Raw genomic sequence first — 27,370 nt, 5'->3', positions numbered from 1 at the left:
AATTATCACGAACAACACACTAAAAATCACTAGGATATTCACAAGTAATCTCAAAAAACATAATGGAATACAATTAATAAAGAAAAATATAGAGTGGTATATTACAACAGTACACTCCCCTTGTTAAGGGAATGACGATAATGGAATTTCAAATACATAGCACAAGCTCATCAAATAGCGTAACAAAAGTTGACGACGAACTATTGATTCTGAATGGATGAAACAGGAACACAAGTGTATCTTTCAGTACCATCACTTATCATAGGATTTATAAGTTAATCATTCACCTTATATTGATTGTAATCATAAGTTGTCTCATTGATAAGTATTACGTGTCATGTAATATTTAACATCAGTTTGGTTATATAACTAAAATATATATCTATTGACATCCATACAGTTGGATCGTTGAAAAATATTTTTATAATAATCGAAACACTAATTCAAGATTCAATACTAGTTAGTTATACTAGTCAAACTGATGATTGACTGTTAAAATGTCAAACCAAATAAAATTATTTTGATATAAAATTTTGGTTATATCAAAAATATATAAATCTATTGACATCCATATGGTTGGTTTGTTGAAAAATATTTTGAAAATAATCGAAACACTAATTCAAGATTCAACACTAGTTAGTTGTACTAGTAAAACTGATGATTGACTGTTAAAATGTCATACCAAATAAAATTATTTTGATAAGAAATTTTGGTTATATCACTAATATATAAATCTATTGACATCCATATGGTTGGATTGTTGAAATATATTTTAAAAATAATCGAAACACTGATTCAAGATTCAACACTTGTTAGCTGTACTAGTCAAACTAATGCTTGACTATTAAAATGTCAAACCAAATAAAATTATTTTGATATGAAATTTTGGTTATATCACTAATATATAAATCTATTGACATCCATACAGTTGGATCGTTGAAAGATATTTTTAAAATAATCGAAACACTCATTCAAGATTCAACACTAATTAGCTGTACTAGTCAAACTGATGATTGACTGTTAAAATGTCATACCAAATAAAATTATTTTGATATGAAATTTTGTTTATATCACTAATATATAAATCTATTGACATCCATACAGTTGGATCGTTGAAATATATTTTAAAAATAATCGAAACACTGATTCAAGATTCAACACTAGTTAGCTGTACTAGTCAAACTGATGCTTGACTGTTAAAATGTCAAACCAAATAAAATTATTTTGATATGAAATTTTGGTTATATCACTAATATATATCTATTGACATTCATAAAATTGGATTGTTGAAAATATTTTTATAATAATCGAAACACTAATTCAAGATTCAACACTAGTTAACTGTACTAGTCAAACATATGATTGACTGTTAAAATGTCAAACCAAATAAAATTACTTTGATATGATATTTTGGTAATATCAATAATATATAAATCTATTGACATCCATATGGTCGGATCTTTGAAAGATATTTTTATAATAATCGAAACACTAATTCAAGATTCAATACAAGTTAGCTGTAGTAGTCAAATTGATGCTTGACTGTTAAAATGTCAAACCAAATAAAATTATTTTGATATGAAATTTTGGTTATATCACTAATATATATATATTGACATCCATACCATTGGATCATCGAAAAATGTTTTTATAATAATCGAAACACTAATTCAAGATTCAACACTAGTTAGTTGTACTTGTCAAACTCATGCTTGACTATTAAAATGTCAAACCAAATAAATTTATTTTGATATGAAATTTTGGTTATATAACTAATATATATATCCATTGATATCCATATGGTTGGATCATTGAAAACTATTTTTAAAATAATCGAAATACTAATTCAAGATTCAATACTAGTTAGCTGTACTAGTCAAACTGATGCTTGACTGTCAAACCAAATAAAATTATTTCGATATGAAAATTTTTGGTTATATCACTAATATGTATATATATATCTATTGACATTCATATGGTTGGATCATTGAAAAATATTTTTAAGATAATCGAAACAGTAATTCAAGATTCAACACTAGTTAGCTGTACTAGTCAAACTAATGGTTGACTGTTAAAATGTCAAACCAAATAAAATTATTTTGATATGAAATTTTGGTTATATCACTAATATATATATATTGACATCCATACATTGGGATGGTTGAAAAATATTTTAATAATAATCGAAACACTAATTCAAGATTCAATATTAGTTAGCTATACTAGTCAAACTAATGATTGACTTTTAAAATGTCAAATAAAATAAAATTATTTTGATATGAAATTTTGGTTATATTAAAAATAAATAAATCTATTTTCATCCATAGAGTTGGTTTGTTGAAAATTATTTTTAAAATAATCGAAACACTAATTCAAGATTCAACACTAGTTAGATGTACTAGTCAAACTGATGATTGACTGTTAAAATGTCAAACCAAATAAAATTATTTTGAAATGAAATTTTTGTTATATCACTAATATATAAATCTATTGACATCCACAAGTTGGATCGTTGAAAGTTATTTTTAAAATAATCGAAACACTGATTCAAGATTCAACACTAGTTAGTTGTACTAGTCAAACTGATACTTAACTGTTAAAATGTCAAACCAAATAAAATTATTTTGATATTAAATTTTGGTTATATCACTAATATATATATATATTGACATTCATACAGTTGGATCATTGAAAAATATTTTTATAATAATCGAAACACTAATTCAAGATTCAACACTAGTTAGCTGTACTAGCTAGTCAAACTGATGCTTAACTGATAAAATGTCAAACCAAATAAAATTATTTTGATATAAAATTTTGGTTATATCACTAATATATCTATCTATTGACATCCATACAGTTGGATCATTGAAAAATATTTTTATAATAATCAAAACACTAATTCAAGATTCAATACTAGTTAGCTATACTAGTCAAAGTGATGATTGACTATTAAAATCTCAAACCACATAAAATTATTTTGATAAGAAATTTTTTTTACATCAAAAATATATAAATCTATTGACATGCATATGGTTGGTTTATTGAAAAATATTTTTAAAGTAATCGAAATACTAATTCTAGATTCAACTCTAGTTAGCTGTTCTAGTCAAACTAATGATTGACTGTTAAAATGTCAAACCAAATAAAATTATTTTGATATGAAATTTTGGTTATATCACTAATATATAAATCTATTGACATCAATACGGTTGGATCGTTGAAATATATTTTACAAATAATACAAACACTAATTCAAGATTGAACACTAGTTAGCTGTACTAGTCAAACTGATGCTTGACTGTTAAAATGTCACTACAAGAAAAAAGTCCACAGACATCGGTTTTTGGCCGATGTCTATGTTGTTTGGCAACCGATGTTGATGTCGGTGATGTCTATTCTAGACATCGGCCATAACCCGATGTCTTTACTGGTTTAGACATCGTTTCTGGGGGGAAAAACTGATGTCCATGCATTGTTTTTTTACAAAAAATGTTAGAAATAAATAATTTAATAAATAAATTACACCTATTACACCAGATTAAACATATAATGAGCTATGTTTTTTTCCACATAGACATCGAATATTTTCATTTAAGTGATGTAAAATCAGATATTAAACATCGATTTCTTTAGTGAAAGGTGATGTCTATGTCTACATTTAGACATCAGTTTTATCTCAAATAAAGTGATGTCTATGTTTCTTTTAGACTTGAACATGTCAGTCTTTGACATCAGTTTTTTTAGCAAAAATGATGTACATTAACTTTTTTGACATCAATTTTTCTTCATTAAAAGTGATGTACAATTATTTTTTAGACATCAGTATTTATTCATTCAAAGTGATGTACAATTATTTTTTTGACATCAGAATTTATTCATTAAAAGTGATATATAACAAATTTACAGACAAAGTCATCATGTCTCTCATGCTCAGCAAAGTTACACTTCAACAGAAGTTCTTTATACCGGAAAACCTCAAAATAACTAAAAGTCAAGAAAGGCGGTAACAAAAACTAAGTCTATAAATTTCATGGCCTTCCTAAACACCTACTATATTATCAACTGTATTATTTTTGTAGTCCATCTATCCGTGTATAATTTTATCAGCAAAGTTTGGTAGATGGGTATATTTAATACAACAACTTTTGTAAGAGGCATGAACTCAATTTTTCCAGCTATAGCTTTTGGATCGTTCATCTTCTTCGTCTTCCATGCTATCACCAATTGTAGTAGAAGTCCTTCTGGTGGTATCAGTCAGCCGTAGTGAACCTTCAGGAGAAGTAGACTTGGAACGGGTTTGGGTTGATGATTCAACATATCCAGAGATTCGTAAAGCTGATCCTAGAGTAAGTGCCGAATCTGCTGATTTGCTTGTTGGGGATCGACGGTCATAAAGTCGGTATTTCTGAAATAAACGGAAACCATTTTAGCATTTCACAAAAATTAAGGGATTATAGAAGATTATCTAATGGAGAGCTTAAACTTACTTGAAAATGACTCTTCACCTCGTCATTTGTAAGACCATCAACTTGCATTAGCTCTCTAATTAGTTCCAGGAGTCACAAGAGAAAGCCCTGCAACTGGAAATGCATACTTAGCTTCTAACTTTGCCTCCATTCTAACTGCAGCTTGAAAACATAGGAAAATAACAAAGAGAAAGTTTTCTAACAAAAATAGAAAATTACAGTTGCTTGCTTTGACGGTCCAGAGACCATATATTTTGCAGTACATATTTACAATAAAAAACGAGCCATTAAAAATGCAATTGACAGAGAAAATGTAAGGCGTTCATGTTAATATTTATCATATTAAATAACTCTAGTCCTTACCACAAAGAGTGTCCAAGTACCAGCTTTGAAAGGCTTGTGAAAACCACATTCTACACAAAAATATGTTGATTAAGCTTCCAACTCCAAACTTAGAATAGATAAATTGAAGTTGTCACTGAACCTCAGACTGTATTATACTTGTCAGAAATATTCCATAGTGGAAACAACAGTGTGCATATCTAAGCGATCAAAGATTTGTCATTCATAATTCTGTTGAAGAACTACTGCACTTACGCGTGATCCAAACTAACAGATGATGTTTTCAAACCCTTGGTTCGATGATGATTTAAACTTACTCTGAGAAACATCAGATCCAAAGTAAATGTTCTTATACATCTGCAGTCATATTACATATTTGTTAGCTCTGGAAAAACATAAATTCAAATTAAAGTCAGGTTACCTCTTGGCTTATAACCAAGGTATGCAAAGCTTAAGCCTCATGTGAGGTATTTAAATTCCCGCAATTGACCATTTCTATACACACAAGGTATTTATAATTTTAAAAAATTATGCTTCTTGATACCTGGCCCTGTATAAAATTCCAATGATATACAGAACTCATTGGTAATACTTCCAACTTTATTAACAACCGTCTAGATTGTGGGATAATTTTTATGAGGATTAAAAAGAAATAAAATATAAAACGATGCAAATGAGGGATGTCCATAAGCACTATTTTCTAAAACATGACACCATCTGACACCATCTAACTGATAGACATGCAAGCATGTGCACACAACCTATAATTAAATGTCTTTTTCTAGGTATTTATTTCCAGTTTGTGATATGTAGTTCTTAGTCAGGAACCGCTAACCTAATTTCCCATTTAAAAAAAAGAAACATAACTATTAAACTATAAGGCGTTTCACAAATGAAGTCAAGTTCTTCAATTTGGAGTTTCAACAACCTTCTTACAATAGATGGTCAGAGACATAGATTAATACTTAAGAACAAATAAGGAAGATATACATTGACAAATCATTTAGACTATTGAAAGATTCAGGCGGCATTTTCCAGTAAAGGACATGCCCTGCAAAAATACTGCATATATTTAATTAATCATAAGTTAGAGATAAAGGGTCTAGCAAAGATATAGGAAAACTCTTTTCATTAAACTTTATCAGGAGGCATACAACCGGGTAAAGAAAAAAATAAATAATACATAAATACATATAATACTTAACTATCGTTTCGAATGATGTCTGTGTTGTTAACCCAGGAGGAAGAATATGCTTCAACACGTGATCTATTATGAAGTATCAACCATTAAGCAGTCAGTAACAGGTCCAATTGGCTAATCCATCAGATGAACTGATTTACATAATCAATGTAGTAGTAAAAATGTAAAACAGTGTACACGATTGTTGCAAGAAGATAAGGTTTAACAAGAGTGAAAGTAGTTGAGGGGTGGAGTTTCGTTTACTAATGTAATAAAAAGCAACAAAATATTTAAGGCAAAGTATACATGCTTTACATGATGGAAGGAAACAACCATATTCATTGATCATACAGTTCATACATTTTATCCTGACGTGCGAGTCAAAACATCAATAAATATATGTATGTATCCGTCTTATTGCATGTGTTGCTTTCAAATCAGAGGCTTTACTTTTTATATTTACATCAACTAGGGTGCTTCTCATTGAAGCTCTAGCTTTTTAGTGGATTAGTCTTGACCAAGTAAAACACATAATGACAGGAGGAGGTTCAACCTCAGACTCGTGAAGATACTCGACACAAATCAACAAAGCTTTCTTTAACAATTTTAGGTAGAAAGGTAAGACTTAAAAAAAAGGAAAATGATAACATAGAACAATTAGAAGTTTTAACTGAAGCTTTTAAGTCAAGCTAGAATAGAAGCTTACACTATATTCGACCAGCATATGCAGCCTATCCCTAGCCATAACAGGGGAGAGGAAATGCTTTTTTTAACCCATAAAAAATATAGTATATGACAGTAATCCAACGAAAATTATTATGAATATACAGATTTAAATTTACAGAAAAGTACCGATCATCCATCAATTATGTTCCTTAAAGAAACACACATAACATTTTGAATTAATATCACTCACCTGCACTCCAATAGGAATAATTGAGGGTCATCGAATAAGGGACCACTTCCATTTTAAAAAACTTCTTCGGTTCATCAATTTTTTCACTTGGAATATCATATAATTCTGTTATGCAGAAAGATAAACAAATACATTATTATGAGTTTACGTTGGTTACTCAAAAAATTACATATTCATTCAATGAAAGTTCATATAGTCGATATTGTGCGTGTCTCATGTGATACATCCTACTGTTTACATACCTAATACTCCCTCAGACCTCCCAAAAGAATGTTTTAGGTTTAAGTAAAACAAGAAAAGTTAAAGTAAAGAAAAGAAGACACATGGGGTATATTTTAACCACAATAGATACACTAACATATTTCTTTATTTCTTAGAAGATGGACTGTAAGTACACTTTGAAGTTCAAAGCAAGCAAACGTACAAATGACAAGAACAGGAAATCTGGAACCAGCAATACAAGTAGGAAGACCGAAGAAATTATAAAAATGGTAGCACATCGAGAGACAGAGAGGGATAGAGGGAGATAGGGAGAGAGAGAGAGAGAGAGTACATCGATGATTTGTTGCTCAAGGTGGGCAACCAAGAGTTCTTCTTGAGTTTGAGCAATCATTTTGAGATACAATAATAACTCGGCCACAAGGCACTAGAGCAAAGCAGAAGTATATAAATCAAGTTATGGGTTTTAAAATTGTATTCTTTTCTGGAATCATGTACCAAGTAGCATTAGGAACAAATAGATCCTTGCTCAAACATGAACTGCAATTAGGGTTTAGAATTGAAATATCCCCAAATTAAAACTAAATAAAACTAAGAATCCGAGTTTTGTAGCTTACTTATGTACCAATTAGAGCTTTATATCTTCAAACAAATTGAATAAGCTTCCACGCGAACGAATCGGGTCATCGATAGTAGAACTTCAGACAAATTAAACCAAGTTCAACATCTAAGGGGAACTTCTGAACCTTCAGTGAAAGATTTAAGATTTGGGAGGGGGAGGGATAGAGAGAGAGGGAGAGAGGGGGGGTGAGGGTGGGATGAGAGAGAGTGAAAGTTTTAATTTTGTTTCTGAAAATTGGGGGGGAGAATAGGTAAAGGAGGGGGAATCTGAAAATATTTCGCTAAGGGAGAATAAAATTGAAGGAGCGCGCCCTGATTTGTTTTGGTAATTTTAGACATCAGTTACTAGATAACCGATGTCTTTAAATAACATAGACATCAGAAAAACACGGGATGATGTTATTGCTTCTTTTAACATCAGTGGCAACATCAACCAATGTCTAATGTATGATGTCTATTCAACTTTTTCTTGTAGTGTGTTAAACCAAATAAAATTATTTTGATATAAAATTTTGATTATATCACTAATATATATATCTACTGACATCCATACAGTCGGATTGTTGGAAATATTTATCTAGTCAAACTGATGATTGACTGTTAAATGTCAAACCAAATAAAATTAGTTTGATATGAAATTTTGGTTATATCACTAATATATAAATCTATTGACATCCATACAGTTGGATCATTGAAAGATATTTTTAAAATAATCAAAACACTGATTCAAGATTTAACACTAGTTAGTTGTACTAGTCAAACTGATACTTAACTGTTAAAATGTCAAACCAAATAAAATTATTTTGATATTAAATTTTGGTTATATCACTAATATATATATCTATTGACATTCATACAGTAGGATCGTTGAAAAATATTTTTGTTAGGAATATGTGTTTTAGTTTGATGATAAGTTAAACAAAATACTTAAGTAGAAATCTAGTGTTTGTAGCCTCAACGGATAAGACCATCTTGGCTATCCGTTGAAGAAGTAGCTTTACTTAGCAATAAGTTTAGTATTGTAGCACATTTCATTCTCTGGATTCAAGTTGTAATTCTTCGATGTTGTAGGAAATTATCAGTCATGTTGACTACTAGTGGATATGCAAATAGGAGGGCTAATTGTAAATATTTCATGCCTTGTCATTTTGTATAAGTGAAGAAGTATCAACTGATATTGAAGACCTTCAACGGATAAGAAGCAAAGCTTCAACGGATGTCTCTAAAGCTTCAACGGTTAATATCCATCAACGGATAAGTGCTTCAATGGATAAGACTTCAGCTGCTAATGCATCAACAGATAAAGCTTCAACGGATAAAGCTTCAACGGATAAGGCATCAACGGATGAAAGCTTCAACAGATGTTTAGTTCAATAGCAGTTGATAGCGACAATTCATAAGCTGACAGAGGCACATGGGATGACAGAGACAAACTGGAATGTGGCAGCCTCTAGGAGGAATCAAGAAAATGCAGCATTTCCATTCTGGTGCAAACAAGGGAGTATTCAAAGATTAACAGCTAAACCCAAATTGCATTGGATAGAGAAATGAAGAAGAAACATGTGAAGAGCCTTTTAATTGTATTTTACAATTTTGTCGTCACTTGTAAACTTGGTGATATATAAACCAAGTAGCAGCTAGTAATTAGGTGTAAATTTTCCAGAGCTGGTTAGAAAAATCCAGAGAGAAATCATCTAGTTTGTACTAGGAAGCAGTTGTGATTTAATTCTTTGAATCACAGATTTTTTGAAATAACACATCTTTGGTGGAACAACAAATCCACCAGAAATTTTTTTAAGTTCTTTGTGCTCTTTACATTTGTGTTTGAATATGTATCTGTCTGTATTAGCTTCAAGCAAATCACACACATTTGTTCACTAAAACACTTAGCTTTAGAAACTGCTCAAAACTTGAAAAAGTTTTGAGATTTACATTCAACCCCTTTCTGTAAATCTCATTGTTAGTCCACTAGGATTAACAATTGGTATCAGAGCAAGCTCTTAACATTCAAAGAGTTTAAAGATCTATTCAGCTAACATCATGAGTGCACGGAAGAACCCTCCTGCTAGGAAGGATATTGGTATAAAGATTCCAGTCCTGGAAAAAGATAACTATCATCACTGGAAAGTGAAGATGCATTTACATCTTCTTTCTCAAGATGAAAGCTACATCAACTGTATTGAAAATGGTCCTCACATGCCTCACAAAGTGGCCACAGCTGCTACTGCAACAGTTGCTGTTGGACAGTCCATTCCCAAGCCAAAAGCAGAATGGACTATTGAAGACATGAAGGAAATCCGGAAGGACAAGAAAGCCATGAACATTTTGTTTAATGGCTTAGATCAAGATATGTTTGACAATATCATCAATAGTCAAACTGCAAATGAAGTTTGGGATACTGTACAAATCATCTTTGAAGGTACTGAGCAGGTTAGAGAGAACAAGATGCAGCTTCTTATTCAACAGTATGAATATTTTCACTTTGAAGAAGGAGAATCATTAAATGATACCTTCAACAAATTTCAGAAACTGTTAAATTGATTGAAGCTGTATGGTAGAGTGTACCAAGTCAAGGATTCCAACTTAAAATTTCTGAGGTCTCTACCAAAGGAATGGAAGCCTATGACTGTCTCTCTATGAAATTCTCAAGATTATAAGAACATCACACTTGAAAGATTATATGGAATTTTGAAGACTTGTGAACTTGAAATGGAGCAGGATGAGCTGCTGGAAAAGGGAAAGAGAAAAGGAGGAACAGTTGCACTTGTAGCTGACAGTGAGAAGATTGAAGCCAGGAATGAGGAGAAGACAATGCCATGTCTCAAAATTGGCACAAGCAAATCAGAATCAAGCAAGGGTAAAGAGCAAGTAGCTGAGGATGAAGGCAATTCCAGTCAGGATGACTCTGATGATGTTGATGAACATCTGGCTTTTCTGTCCAGGAGGTTTGAAAAGATGAAGTTTAGGAAAAATTCAAAATTCACTAAGCCAAACAAAAACATGGTGGACAAATCCAAGTTCAAATGTTATAACTGTGGCATTAGTGGACACTTTGCAAGTGAGTGTAAGAAGCCAAACTCTGATAAGAAGAAATTTGAGCAAGTTGATTACAAAAAGAAGTATTTTAATTTGCTCAAACAAAAGGAAAGAGCTTTTCTCACTCAAGATGATTGGGCAGCAGATGGAGTCAATGGAGATGATGATATGGAATATGTCAACCTAGCCCTGATGGCTAATTCTGATAAAAATGAAACTAGTTCATCAAGCAACCAGGTAATTACTACTGATCTCTCTCAGCTTTCTAAAAATGAATGCAATGAAGCCATAAATGATATGTCCAATAAATTATATCTTTTACGTGTTTCCCTTAAATCACTAGCCAAAGAAAACACTAGGATCAAAGAGAATAATGTGTTTTTAAGTGATGGGAATGCTGTGTTAGAGGATCAGGTAATTGAGTTTGAAAAGATTAAACTTAAATGCTTGACTGTTGAGAGTGAACTAGAATAAGCTGTTAAGAAAGTAGAAATTCTTTCTAACCAGTTAGAGAGTGAGCAAGAGGTAATCAAGGCCTGGAAAACATCTAGGGATGTTAGTGTTCAGATTACCAAGGTTTAGGGAATTGAATCATTCTGTGAGGATGCCTGGAAGAAAAACAAAAAGGAGTTAGAATTAATTGATGGATTGTCAACGGATGTGGGATCAACAGATGATGAAAGTTATCCGTTGAAGGAAGAAAAAGAGCATCCGTTGAAGGCTCATCAATTAAAACAGGCAAGTAATTTTAAAAATAAAAATCTCAATAAGAATGATGGTTCAACTTTCAAGAACTTTGTCAAAGAAGGAGCTAGCACATCCAAATATGCCAGTAAGGTGAATATAGGACACATGATTTTAGATCAGCTGAAAAATAGGCTCAAGTTGGTTGAGGATAAAAAGGAAACTAAAAGAAAATCTAAAAGAAATGGGAAGGTAGGGATTAATAAACATAACAATTACACACCTGATAGGTATGCTCCTAGAAAAAGCTGTGTGCATTGTAAAAGTGTTAATCATCTATCTGATACCTGCAAATCTGTTAAGAATGTTCCCATGCCTTCAAATCCCTCCATTCCTAACATGTCTATGTCACCTCTGCATTCTATGCCTGTTATGTCTCATCAGAATCCCCATGCACATTTTGCAAATATGCCATATATTAATAATCCTTATTTTACTGCATTTAGTATGCCTCAAATGCCATACAATATGCCTATGTGGAATAACATGTTTGCACAATCTATGCCTTATTAAATTTAATCAAATGTGCTAAATGATTCTGTGACTAACCTTACACTTCAACCAACTACATCTGAGACCAAGGTTTACCCAATGTTACCTAAGTCAAAAGATGCAGGAGGAATGAAGTCTAGGAAAAAGACTAACAAGGCTGGACCCAAGGAAACTTGGGTACCAAAATCAACTTGATTGATTTTGTTGTGTGCAGGGAAAAAGAAGGAATCTATGGTACTTGGACAGTGGCTGTTCAAGGCACATGACAAGAGATTTCACACTGCTCACAGTGTTTAATGAGAGAGCTGGCCCTAGCATAACCTTTGGAGATGACAGCAAAGGATTCACTATAGGATATGGCTTGATTTCAAAATAAAATGTCATCATTGATGAAGTTGCATTGGTTGATGGTCTCAAACACAACTTATTGAGCATCAGTCAACTATGTGACATAGGGAATACTTTTTCCTTCAATTCTAAAGCCTTTATTGTCACAAGTAAGAAGGACAATAAAGTGGTTCTAACTGGAGTTAGAAAGGGGAATGTGTATTTAGCTCACTTCAACTCTACATATGCAGAATCTATTACTTGTCTTTTCAGCAAAGCAAGTCCAGTTTAAAGTTGGCTATGGCACAAGAAGCTGTCCCACTTGAATTTCAAGACAATGAATGATCTAGTCAAAAAGGACATAGTTAGAGGAATGCCTCTAGTAGAATTCACAAGGGATGGACTGTGTGATGCTTGTCATAAAGGAAAGCAAAAGAAAGTATCATTCAGTAAGAAGCTTGAATCTGCAATTGATGAACCATTACAACTGCTACACATGGATCTTTTTGGACCAGTCAATGTATGGTCAATTTCAAGGAAAAGATATTGCCTAGTGATTGTAGATGATTTCTCAAAGTTCTCATGGGTTTATTTTCTTGGATCAAAGGATGAAGCTAGTGAAATCATTATCAATCATATCAACCAAGTCAACAACCATTCTGATTTTAAAGTAAGGAATATTAGGAGTGACAATGGAACTGAGTTCAAGAATTCAACCATGAAGTTGCTCTGTGAGGAAAAGGGGATCATGCATGAGTTCTCAGCTCCAAGGACTCCACAACAAAATGGTGTGGTGGAAAGGAAGAATAGATCACTAATTGAAGCTGCAAGGACAATGCTTGAAGAGTCAAAACTCCCAATTTACTTTTGGGCTGAGGCTGTTAACTGTGCATGTTACACTCAGAATATTTCTCTAATCAATCAGGCAAAAGGCATGACTCCCTATCAATTATTCAAGAGAAGAAAACCAACTTTAAACTTTCTGCATGTCTTTGGTTGCAAATGCTACATCTTAAGGAATCAATCTGATCACAAAGGGAAGTTTGATGCAAAGGCTGATGAAGGAATATTTGTTGGTTATTCTGTTGGAAAATCATATAGGGTCTACAATCTAAGAACCAACATTGTCATGGAATCTGTGCATGTTGTGTTTGATGATAAAAAGATTGATGGACTAACAGATGAGGGACATCATGAAGGACTCAAATTTGACAATATTGAGATATATTATGATGATAGTGAAGATGAGAATGATGAAGAAGGCATCTCAAGAAGAATTCAAAATCTGCCTTTGGATAATGCACAGAATGCTGCATCCGTTGAATGTCATAGTTCAGCTTCCGTTGAAAGAAGCAATGCAGCATTCGTTGAAAGACAAAATGCATCATCCGTTGAAGTTCATAATGAAGCATCCGTTGATCACAGTCTGTCAACGGATAATGAATTCACTTCATCAGTTGATAGAGCTCCCAATTCCTTTCAAAGGATCAGCAACTCAGGGGGAGTTTCAACCAATCAACATTCTATCTCAAATCATGACAATACTGAGGCATCCTCATCTAGAGCTAATCTACCACCTCAAAGGAAATGGACAAACAATCATCCTTTTGAACTGATCATTGGTGATGCTACATCTAAAGTGCAAACTAGAAGGGCTACTGAAGATGAATGTCTGTATAGTAGCTTTCTATCAGAAGAGGAACCTAAGAGAGTGGAAGAAGCTCTATTGGATCCAGATTGGATTTTAGCAATGCAAGAGGAGCTAAACCAATTTGAGAGGAACAAAGTATGGAAGCTGGTACCCAAGCCAAAGAACAAGAGTTCTATTGACACCAAATGGGTATTCAGAAACAAGATGGATGAAAATGGCATTGTCATAAGGAATAAAGCCATATTGGTTGCTAAAGGCTATTCTCAACAAGAGGGAATAGATTTTGATGAGACATTTGCTCCAGTTGCCAGACTTGAAGCCATCAGAATCTTTCTAGCCTATGCAGCCCATGCCAATTTCAAAGTCTATCAAATGGATGTCAAGAGTGCATTTCTAAATGGGGAATTGGAGGAAGAAGTTTATGTAAGCCAACCTCCAGGATTTGAAGATCTAAACATTCCAGACTATGTGTATTATCTGTTGAAAGCACTCTATGGACTAAAACAATCACCTGGAGCCTGGTATGAGACTTTGTCAAAATTTATTCTAGATAATTACTTCACAAGAGGTACTGTTGACAAAACTCTTTTCTTTAGAAATGTTAATGGCTATACAATACTTGTTCAAATTTACGAAGATGATATTATATTTGGATCTACAGATGATAAGCTTTGTAAAACGTTTGCTAAGTCCATGCAAAGTAAATATGAAATGAGCATGATGGGAGAGCTAACTTATTTTCTTGGTTTACAAGTTAAACAAGTTAGTGGTGGAATTTTTATTAGTCAAAATAAATATATTTATGATCTTTTAAAGAAGTTTGACTTAATGGACTGTTCATCTGCAAAAACTCCCAGGGCCACTGCCACCAAGCTTGAATTAAACAAGGCTGAAAAGTCTGTGGACATTTCAAGTTATAGAGGCATGGTTGGCTCACTTTTATATTTAACTACTAGTAGACCTCATATAATGTTTTCTACATGTCTCTGTGCTAGATTTCAAGCTGACCCTAAAGAATCTCACTTAGTGACTATTAAAAGAATCTTCAGATATCTGAAAGGGACTCCAAATCTAGGAATTTGGTACCCTAGAGAGTCTGGTTTTGATCTAATTGGCTACTCAGATGCAGATTATGCAGGCTGTAAAATAGACAGGAAAAGCACAACAGGAACCTGTCAATTTCTAGGAAATAAGCTTGTGTGTCATGGTTCAGAAAGAAGCAAAATTTTGTTTCTACATGAACAGCTGAAGCTGAGTACATTGCTGCTCGTAGTTGCTATGCACAGATACTATGGATGAGGAATCAACTATTTGACTATGGACTAACTGTTGACAAAATTCCTATATTCTGTGCCAACACAAGTGCCATTGCCATTACTGAAAATCCAGTGCAACACTCAAGAACCAAGCACATTGACATCAAGTACCACTTCATTAGGGAACATGTGATGAATGGTACAGTGGAACTTCATTTTGTTCCAAGTGAATAGCAGATTGCAAACATATTTACCAAGCCACTTGATGAATCAACATTCACAAGATTAGTAAGTGAGCTAGGTATGCTTAATTATTCATAAATTTATGTCTTCTTTATAATCTGCCTTGAAGCCTGAAATGAATTTACTGCAAGAACAAAGTTGGCTTTAAGTAAAAATTATTCTATCAATGGATATCCCTATCCGTTGAGAGCCAAAATTGTTCTATCAACAGATGTTCATTATCCGTTGAAAGACAAATACATTTCTGGTAATTTTATACCTCAACGGATAAAATAGTGTTGATCATCAACGGATAACTATTTACCTTATCCGTTGAAGTGTCACTTCAGTTACTTTAAGTAAGTCACAGCCGTTGATTCTCTTACTTAACCGATTGATATAGATATACACTGTTGTATGTATTTGTATTAAAGGCAGTTTTCAGAATTTCTACAGTTTTCTTTATTCTCAAACGGCTGTAATTTATTTAAAAGTATCATTTAATCATTTTATTTACATTTTAATTCAAGAAGGTATAAAAGCCCATTGAATTCTTATTTTCACTTTACGCTTTCTTGCAATTTTTATTCTCTTTCTCTCCCAAAACTATCAAGTTTTTCTCTACAACCTCTACTCACAACAATGGCACCATTAGTCAAAATTATGTCTCAGTATGGATTTGTTTATGAAAAGAACAATTTCGTAGCCTTGGTTGAAAAGAATGAAGCCCATTCTGATTATCACAAGATGATGGACTTCATCAAAAACTATAAACTAAGCTATGCAATGCTGGAAGCCCCAACCATTTACTGTGAGGTAATTGAGGAGATTTGGACAACTGTAGAGTTTAACTCCATATTTATGACTATTGCCTTCTCTCTCAAAGGTAAGGATTATTGCATTAACTGTGATGATATACAGTCTTGCTTTAAGTTGCCTGAGAATAATGCCATGACACCACATACTGATAAAGATGTATCTTCTATGTTAGATTCCATAGGCTATGCTTTTAATTCTGCTAGTTTAGGTAGTATTAGAAGGAAGGGCCTTAGGAAAGAATGGAGTTTTCTTGGAGATGCCTTTATCAAGGTTTTCTCTGGGAAGATTAGCAATTTTGATGCCATAACTTCATCTCTTGTTAATATGCTCTATATGCTAGTTTCTGATAGGTACTTTAATTTTAGCAACTATGTCATGCTAGAATTAGGTTCGAGGTTAGGAAACAAAGCTAATAGACCCCATAACATCTACTATGCTAGATTCTTTATGTTATTGGCTAACCATGTTGCTGAAGGGTTGGTCATATCTAATGAGAGCAATATACTCAAATGCTGGGCTCAAGAGAAAAGGGTCCTTGCAGACCTTGTGAGAATCAACCTTAACAGCCAGGTGCCATTGGTATATTTTCCAATAATGAATGCACCACAGGTAAGTGAGGTAAACACTTCTATAAATCCTACTGTTTCCAACCCCATTGTTTCTTTGCCTTCTAGTGTGGCAATGGAATCTGTGTCTTTGTCCCAACAGGTTCCTACCAAAGCCACCAAAACTAAAATTTCAAAGAACAAGTGAAAGAAAACCACCTCTGTTGTTTCTCAAAAGACAACAGTTGTAACAACTACCATAAACCCTGAAGGGAGTGAACAGGGTGTGAGTTGTGAGGCGAGGGGTGAACATTAAGAAACCCCCTAGGATAAGGTGGGAGAGGTGAGTGGTACCCCAGCCAGCCAAGCCACAGTCTCTCCAAAGACTTTGACGGTTCAAAAGGAGTCAAACACATCCCTAGTTGCATCCTCCCAAAAGGATGCAGCTATTGAAAATAGTCCCCAACCAGGGACACATAACAAAAGAGGGAGGGACACTGAAGCCACACATTTACCAATCAAAGCCTTTTCAAGGAAGAAGAAGGCTAAAACCCTAGTTTCCACACAGGGGGCACACACAGCACAGATACATCCACCTGTATCTTTGCCTTCTCAAATTCAGCTTGATGTGACTCCAGCAAATGTGGAGTCACAGCCCCATTCTCTCATAATAGAAACACATCAATCATCAAACTCTCCATCACCCTCTCTGGATGTGGATATGATATTCACATCAATTCCTGATTCTCCCTCCTTAAAACTCAGGGAGGAGCCCCACTCAAATCGTGATGATCATCATCTTTTAGATGATTTGTTGGATCATCATCCAAATCTTTCAGATATAGTTGAAGAATCTATGTCACCTCACTTAAAATCAATTCACACAGATTCAAAAATTATGTCACTTTCAATATCCACATTTTTTCCTTCTTCAACGGATATCTCTCATCCGTTGACAAGTGGTTGTTCTTCGACGGATAAGCTTAACAGCAGGTATCCATTGATACCATCAGTTTCCACTTCAACGGATACTCCCTATCCGTTGATGGTCTCTATACATATAACAGACACAATTCCAACTGTAGAAGACATGGTTACTGTTTAATCACTTTTAGGTTTGAGGGAAGGGAGTGATAATTTGAGTGAGAGGCTGGGTTGCTCCCAGGCAAAAGGAAAGGTTGAGAGTCAACATATGCATGCTATTTCTTCCAGCATGGCAAAAGTAAGTGAGGGGAGTGCCACCTTAGAAGGTGAGGGTGAGGGTGTGAGGGTGTGTGTGAGCCAGGGGGAGCCCTTGATGCAAGAAAATAGAGAAAATGAGAGAAAGGAAGGTACATAAGCTATAAGGGTGGATCCAGCCATTGCTAGTGAGTCAATGATTGTGGATGATGCAGAAAAGAAAAGACAATTTCAGCAACATTACAAAGCTGTAATTGATAACATTTCCTTGGATGCTGACACTTTTAATCACCCTGTTCCAGCCTATCAATTGTTGGCTGCTCAGGGCAATGTGGAGGCATATCAGACTTTGAACATTATACACACTTCAGAATCTCTCCTAAAGCTGCTGTTAATAGGCTGCCTTCTCAAGCTGGTGAGCCATCTGAAGAATTTGGAGTAAATTCTAATGATGATGACTCTAATTCTTTGGATGAGAGCATGAACTTAGGGGGAGCAACAGGCCCAAGTTCTGTTCCAAATTTACCTGACTGGGCATGGGCAAAGGAATCTACACCAGGACAGTTTGGTGTAGCTTTGGTCAAGCAAGTAATGACTATACAGAAGGCCCTTCAGGAGACTACAGATGCTGGTACAAAGGCAATTCTTCAAGCCCATATAGACTCTCTGCATCTCTTGCAGTTGCAGCATATCAGACAGAATCTCAGTGTGGATGAACTCAAGCAGGATATTGCTAATCTGAAATCCTACAATGCTGAGAAGTTGGATTCAGTCATGCCTTATGGTACTATGCAAGATTTGTTAGTGAGATTGAGGAGAGAATCTGATGCTAACAAGAGGCTGGCCAGGTTGGAAAACAGAGTTCGGATCATTGAAGACTCTATGGTCACCATTCTTCAGAATTAACAAACTCAGACAAATCTACTAATGCAGCTGGCAAAAGCACAAGGCTTAACCCCTACCCTTGATGATAACAAAAAGGGGGAGAATAAAAGGGAAGGGGAAGGAGAGCCATCAACAACAGTTCAAATATCTAAAGTGCTAATTCCTGCCATCACCACTTCTCCAACTATTCAAATCAAAGGAAAGCTTGATGGAATTGATCTAATCCAGATAGCAACAGCTGAATTGCAAGTCAAAGAGCAAAGGTGGAAAATTGATGAAAAGATGCAACAAATTTTTTGTTCTACAGCTTCTAAATCACAATCTGTGAAGCATAGCACAAAGGTGGAATCAATTATTATGGAGCTCAAGCCAGTAAGGAGGAATAAGGTTGGAGAGACTTCTGCCAAGAATATGAAACCTATGGTTCTCAAGCCCAACAACAGATCCAATAAGGACTCTACAAAGAATCCTATAAGCCTTGCTCAGATGAAAGAAGTGGATTTTCCTCTTCCACGGCCTGATGAAGACAAGGTTTTGGGTGGAAGTATCATAAAGCACAAAGAGACCATGGATGTGATTGAAAGGATGAACTGCCAAGACTGAGATTCTCAACAAGATTGCCAACATAAGGAAGACTTGGTGGGAGCCCAATGCCTTACCTAGAACATTACTCATTCAAGAAAGAGGAATTAAAGTTCACAAATCACCTCATTGGTTGATGGAGTTCAGAGACAACAAAGGAGTCAGAAGATTTTTCAGACTTGAAGATCAGCTCAAGATTGCCAGTAATGAAACTCTCAAGGATATCCAATCTAAGTTGGACATCAATGAAGAAGATGAAGCTGAGTTCTACAGACAACTTCAACTTCAAATAGAGGAGAATGACAGGAGGCTAGGAAAGAAAACAAGGGATCAAAGGAAAAGAAATTAATCTGCTCAGGCTAAAGGAGCACCCTTGGAAACAATGTAATTCTTCAATCCCATCTCAGCATACACATTTTTGCAGCACTTTTGAATTTCTGCTTTATTGGAGTTAATATGTTTGTCAAGTGTTTTGTTATCATCAAGCTAAACCCAAATTTATGCCTACAGTTCTAGTAGACAAAAATAAGGGGAGATTGTTAGGAATATGTGTATTAGTTTGATGATAAGTTAAACTAAACACTTAAGTAGAAATCTAGTTTTTGTAGCCTCAACGGATAAGACCATCTTGGCTATCCGTTAAAGGAGTAGCTTTACTTAGCAGGTTAGTATTGTAGCACATTTCATTCTCTGGATTCAAGTTGTAATTCTTAGATGTTGTAGGAAATTATCAGTCATGTTGACTACAAGTGGATATGCAAATAGGAGGGCTAATTGTAAATATTTCATGCCTTGTAATTTTGTATAAGTGAAGAAGTATCAACTGATATTGAAGACTTTAAACGGATAAGAAACAAAGCTTCAACGGATGTCTCTAAAGCTTCAACGGATAATATCCGTCAACGGATAAGTGCTTCAACGGATAAGACTTCAACTGTTAATACATCAACGGATAAAGCTTCAACGGATAAAGCTTCAACGGATAAAGCCTCAATGGATAAGGCATCAACGGATGAAAGCTTCAACGGATGCTTAGTTCAATAGTAGTTGATAGTGATAATTCATAAGCTGACAGAGGCATATGGGTTGACAGAGACAAACTGGAATGTGGCAGCCTCTAGGAGGAATCAAGAAAATGCAGCATTTCCATTCTGGTGCAAACAAGGGAGTATTCAAAGATTAATAGTTAAACCCAAATTATATTGGATAGAGAAATGAAGAAGAAACATGTGAAGAGCCTTTTAATTGTATTTTACAGTTTTGTCTTCACTTGTAAACTTGGTGATATATAAACCAAGTAGCATCTAGTAATTAGGTGTGAATTTTCCATAGCTGTTTAGAAAAATCCAGAGAGAAAATCATATAGTTTGTACTAGGAAGCAGCTGTGATTTAATTCTTTGAATCACAGATTTTCTGAAATAACACATCTCTGGTGGAACAACAAATCCACCAGAAAAGTTTTTAAGTTCTTTGTGCTCTTTAAATTTGTGTTTGAATATATATCTGTCTGTATAAGCTTCAAGCAACTCACACACATTTGTTCACCAAAACACTTAGCCTTAGAAACTGCTCAAAACTTGAAAAAGTTTTGAGATTTACATTCAACCCCCTTCTGTAAATCTCATTGTTAGTCCACTGGGAATAACAATTTTTATAATAATCGAAACACTAATTCAAGATTCAACACTAGTTAGCTGTACTAGTTAGTCAAACTGATGCTTGACTGATAAAATGTCAAACCAAATAAAAATATTTTGATATAAAATTTTGGTTATATCACTAATATATATATCTATTGACATCCATATAGTTGGATCATTAAAAAATATTTTTATAATAATCAAAACACTAATTCAAGATTCAATACTAGTTAGCTATACTAGTCAAACTGATGATTGACTATTAAAATCTCAAACCAAATAAAATTATTTTGATAAGAAATTTTGTTTATATCAAAAATATATAAATCTATTGACATCCATACGGTTGGTTTGTTGAAAAATATTTTCAAAATAATCGAAACACTAATTCTAGATTCAACTATAGTTAGTTGTACTAGTCAAACTAATGACTGACTGTTAAAATGTCATACCCTATAAAATTATTTTGATATGAAATTTTGGTTATATCACTATTATATAAATCTATTGACATCAATACGGTTGGATCGTTGAAATATATTTTACAAATAATCGAAACACTGATTCAAGATTGAACACTAGTTAGCTTTACTAGTCAAACTGATGCTTGACTGTTAAAATATTAAACCAAATAAAATAATTTTGATATGAAATTTTGATTATCTCACTAATATATATCTATTGACATCCATACAGTTGGATTGTTGAAAATATTTTCATAATAATCGAAACACTAATTCAAGATTCAACACTAGTTAGCTGTACTAGTCAAACTGATGATTGACTGTTAAAATGTCAAACCAAATAAAATTATTTTGATATGAAATTTCGGTTATATAACTAAAATATATATCTATTAACATCCATATAGTTGGATCGTTGAAAAATATTTTTATAATAATCGAAAAACTAATTCAAGATTCAATACTAGTAAGTTATACAAGTCAAACTGACGATTGATTGTTAAAATATCAAACCAAATAAAATTATTTTCATATAAAATTTTGGTTATATCAAAAAAAAAATCTACTGACATCCATAAGGTTGGTTTGTTGAAAAATATTTTGAAAATAATCGAAACACTAATTCAAGATTCAACACTAGTTTGCTGTACTAGTCAAACTGATGATTGACTGTTAAAATGTCATACCAAATAAAATTATTTTGATATGAAATTTTGTTTATATCACTAATATATAAATTTATTGACATCCATATGGTTTGATCGTTGAAATATATTTTAAAAATAATCGAAACACTGATTCAAGATTCAACACTTGTTAGCTGTACTAGTCAAACTGATACTTGACTGTTAAAATGTCAAACCAACTAAAATTATTTTGATATGAAATTTTGTTTATATCAAAAATATATAAATCTATTGATATCCATATGGTTGGTTTGTTGAAAAATATTTTTAAAATAGTCGAAACACTAATTCAAGATTCAACACTAGTTAGCTTTACTAGTCAAACTGATGATTGACTGTTAAAATGTCATACCAAATAAAATTATTTTGATATGAAATTTTGTTTATATCACTAATATATAAATCTATCGACATCCATATGGTTGGATAGTTGAAAAATATTTTAAAAATAATCAAAACACTGATTCAAGATTCAATACTAGTTAGCTGTACTAGTCAAACTGATGCTTGATTGTTAAAATGTCAAACCAAATAAAATTATTTTGATATAAAATTTTGTTTATATCACTAATATATATCTATTGACATCCATACAATTGGATTATTGAATATATTTATATAATAATCGAAACACTAATTCAAGATTCAACACTAGTTAGTTGTACTAGTCAAACTGATGATTGACTGTTAAAATGTCAAACCAAATAAAATTACTTTGATATGAAATTTTGGTAATATCAATAATATATAAATATATTGACATCCATATGGTTGGTTTGTTGAAAAATATTTTTAAAATAATCGAAACACTAATTCAAGATTCAACACTAGTTAACTATACTAGTCAAACTGATGATCGACTGTTAAAATGTCATACCAAATAAAATTATTTTGATAAGAAATTTTGTTTATATCAAAAATATATAAATTTATTGACATCCATACGGTTGGTTTGTTGAAAAATATTTTTAAAAAAATTGAAACACTAATTCAAGATTCAACACTAGTTAGCTATACTAGTCAAACTGATGATTGACTGTTAAAATGTCATACCAAATAAAATTATTTTGATAATAAATTTTGTTTATATCAAAAATATATAAATTTATTGACATCCATACGGTTGGTTTGTTGAAAAATATTTTTAAAATAATCGAAACACTAATTCAAGATTCAACACTAGTTAGCTATACTAGTCAAACTGATGATTGACTGTTAAAATGTCATACCAAATAAAATTATTTTGATATGAAATTTTGGTCATATAACTAAAATATATATCTATTGATATCCATAAAGTTGGATCGTTGAAAAATATTTTTATAATAATCGAAACACTAATTCAAGATTCAATATTAGTTAGTCATACTAGTCAAACTGATGATTGACTGTTAAAATGTCAAACCAAATAAAATTATTTTGATATAAAATTTTGCTTATATCAAAAATATATAAAACTCTTGACATACATACCGTTGGTTTGTTGAAAAATATTTTGAAAATAATCGAAACACTAATTCAAGATTCAACACTAGTTAGCTGTACTAGTCAAACTGATGATTGACTGTTAAAATGTCATACCAAATAAAATTATTTTGATATGAAATTATGGTTATATATCTAATATATAAATCTATTGACATCCATATGGTTGGATCGCTGAAATATATTTTAAAAATAATCGAAACACTGATTCAAGATTCAACACTTGTTAGCTGTACTAGTCAAATTGATACTTGACTGTTAAAATGTCAAACCAACTAAAATTATTTTGATATGAAATTTTGTTTATATCAAAAATATATAAATCTATTGACATCCATATGGTTGGTTTGTTGAAAAATATTTTTAAAATAGTCGAAACACTAATCCAAGATTCAACACTAGTTAGCTGTACTAGTCAAACTGATGATTGACTTTTAAAATATCATACCAACTAAAATTATTTTGATATGAAATTTTATTTATATCACTAATATATAAATCTATTGACATTCATACGGTTGGATAGTTGAAATATATTTTAAAAATAATCGAAACACTGATTCAAGATTCAACACTAGTTAGCTGTACTAGTCAAACTGATGCTTGATTGTTAAAATGTCAAACCAAATAAAATTATTTTGATATAAAATTTTGGTTATATCACTAATATATATATATCTATTGACATCCATAAATATATTTATATAATAATCGAAACACTAATTCAAGATTTAACACTAGTTAGTTGTACTAGTCAAACTGATGATTGACTATTAAAATGTCAAACCAAATAAAATTACTTTGATATGAAATTTTGGTAATATCAATAATATATAAATCTATTGACATCCATATGGTTGGTTTGTTGAAAAATATTTTTAAAATAATCGAAACACTAATTCAAGATTCAACACTAGTTAGCTATACTAGTCAAACTGATGATTGACTGTTAAAATGTCATACCAAATAAAATTATTTTGATATGAAATTTTGGTTTTATAACTAAAATATATATCTATTGATATCCATAAAGTTGGATCGTTGAAAAATATTTTTATAATAATCGAAACACTAATTCAAGATTCAATACTAGTAAGTTATACTAGTCAAACTGATGATTGACTGTTAAAATGTCAAACCAAATAAAATTATTTTCATATAAAATTTTGGTTATATCAAAAAAAAATCTATTGACATCCATAAGGTTGGTTTGTTGAAAAATATTTTGAAAATAATCGAAACACTAATTCAAGATTCAACACTAGTTTGTTGTACTAGTCAAACTAATGATTGACTGTTAAAATGTCATACCAAATAAAATTATTTTGATATTAAATTTTGGTTATATCACTAATATATAAATTTATTGACATCCATATGGTTTGATCGTTGAAATATATTTTAAAAATAATCGAAACACTGATTCAAGATTCAACACTTGTTAGCTTTACTAGTCAAACTGATACTTGACTGTTAAAATGTCAAACCAACTAAAATTGTTTTGATATGAAATTTTGTTTATATCAAAAATATATAAATCTATTGACATCCATATGGTTCGTTTGTTGAAAAATATTTTTAAAATAGTCGAAACACTAATTCAAGATTCAACACTAGTTAGCTTTACTAGTCAAACTCATGATTGACTATTAAAATGTCATACCAAATAAAATTATTTTGATATGAAATTTTGTTTATATCACTAATATATAAATCTATCGACATCCATATGGTTGGATAGTTGAAATATATTTTAAAAATAATCAAAACACTGATTCAAGATTCAACACTAGTTAGCTGTACTAGTCAAACTGATGATTGACTGTTAAAATGTCATACCAAATAAAATTATTTTGATATGAAATTATGGTTATATATCTAATATATAAATCTATTGACATCCATATGGTTGGATCGCTGAAATATATTTTAAAAATAATCGAAACACTGATTCAAGATTCAACACTTGTTAGCTATACTAGTCAAATTGATACTTGACTGTTAAAATGTCAAACCAACTAAAATTATTTTGATATGAAATTTTGTTTATATCAAAAATATATAAATCTATTGACATCCATATGGTTGGTTTGTTGAAAAATATTTTTAAAATAGTCGAAACACTAATCCAAGATTCAACACTAGTTAGCTGTACTAGTCAAACTGATGATTGACTTTTAAAATATCATACCAACTAAAATTATTTTGATATGAAATTTTATTTATATCACTAATATATAAATCTATTGACATTCATTCGGTTGGATAGTTGAAATATATTTTAAAAATAATCGAAACACTGATTCAAGATTCAACACTAGTTAGCTGTACTAGTCAAACTGATGCTTGATTGTTAAAATGTCAAACCAAATAAAATTATTTTGATATAAAATTTTGGTTATATCACTAATATATATATATCTATTGACATCCATAAATATATTTATATAATAATCGAAACACTAATTCAAGATTTAACACTAGTTAGTTGTACTAGTCAAACTGATGATTGACTATTAAAATGTCAAACCAAATAAAATTACTTTGATATGAAATTTTGGTAATATCAATAATATATAAATCTATTGACATCCATATGGTTGGTTTGTTGAAAAATATTTTTAAAATAATCGAAACACTAATTCAAGATTCAACACGAGTTAGCTATACTAGTCAAACTGATGATTGACTGTTAAAATGTCATACCAAATAAAATTATTTTGATATGAAATTTTGGTTTTATAACTAAAATATATATCTATTGATATCCATAAAGTTGGATCGTTGAAAAATATTTTTATAATAATCGAAACACTAATTCAAGATTCAATACTAGTAAGTTATACTAGTCAAACTGATGATTGACTGTTAAAATGTCAAACCAAATAAAATTATTTTCATATAAAATTTTGGTTATATCAAAAAAAAAAATCTATTGACATCCATAAGGTTGGTTTGTTGAAAAATATTTTGAAAATAATCGAAACACTAATTCAAGATTCAACACTAGTTTGTTGTACTAGTCAAACTAATGATTGACTGTTAAAATGTCATACCAAATAAAATTATTTTGATATTAAATTTTGGTTATATCACTAATATATAAATTTATTGACATCCATATGGTTTGATCGTTGAAATATATTTTAAAAATAATCGAAACACTGATTCAAGATTCAACACTTGTTAGCTTTACTAGTCAAACTGATACTTGACTGTTAAAATGTCAAACCAACTAAAATTGTTTTGATATGAAATTTTGTTTATATCAAAAATATATAAATCTATTGACATCCATATGGTTCGTTTGTTGAAAAATATTTTTAAAATAGTCGAAACACTAATTCAAGATTCAACACTAGTTAGCTTTACTAGTCAAACTGATGATTGACTATTAAAATGTCATACCAAATAAAATTATTTTGATATGAAATTTTGTTTATATCACTAATATATAAATCTATCGACATCCATATGGTTGGATAGTTGAAATATATTTTAAAAATAATCAAAACACTGATTCAAGATTCAACACTAGTTAGCTGTACTAGTCAAACTGATGCTTGATTGTTAAAATGTCAAACCAAATAAAATTATTTTGATATAAAA

The sequence above is a fragment of the Apium graveolens genome, chromosome 2 (genome assembly GCF_009905375.1).
Source record: "Apium graveolens cultivar Ventura chromosome 2, ASM990537v1, whole genome shotgun sequence".
NCBI classification, from domain to species: domain Eukaryota; kingdom Viridiplantae; phylum Streptophyta; class Magnoliopsida; order Apiales; family Apiaceae; genus Apium; species Apium graveolens.
This window is presented reverse-complemented; position numbering follows the sequence as displayed.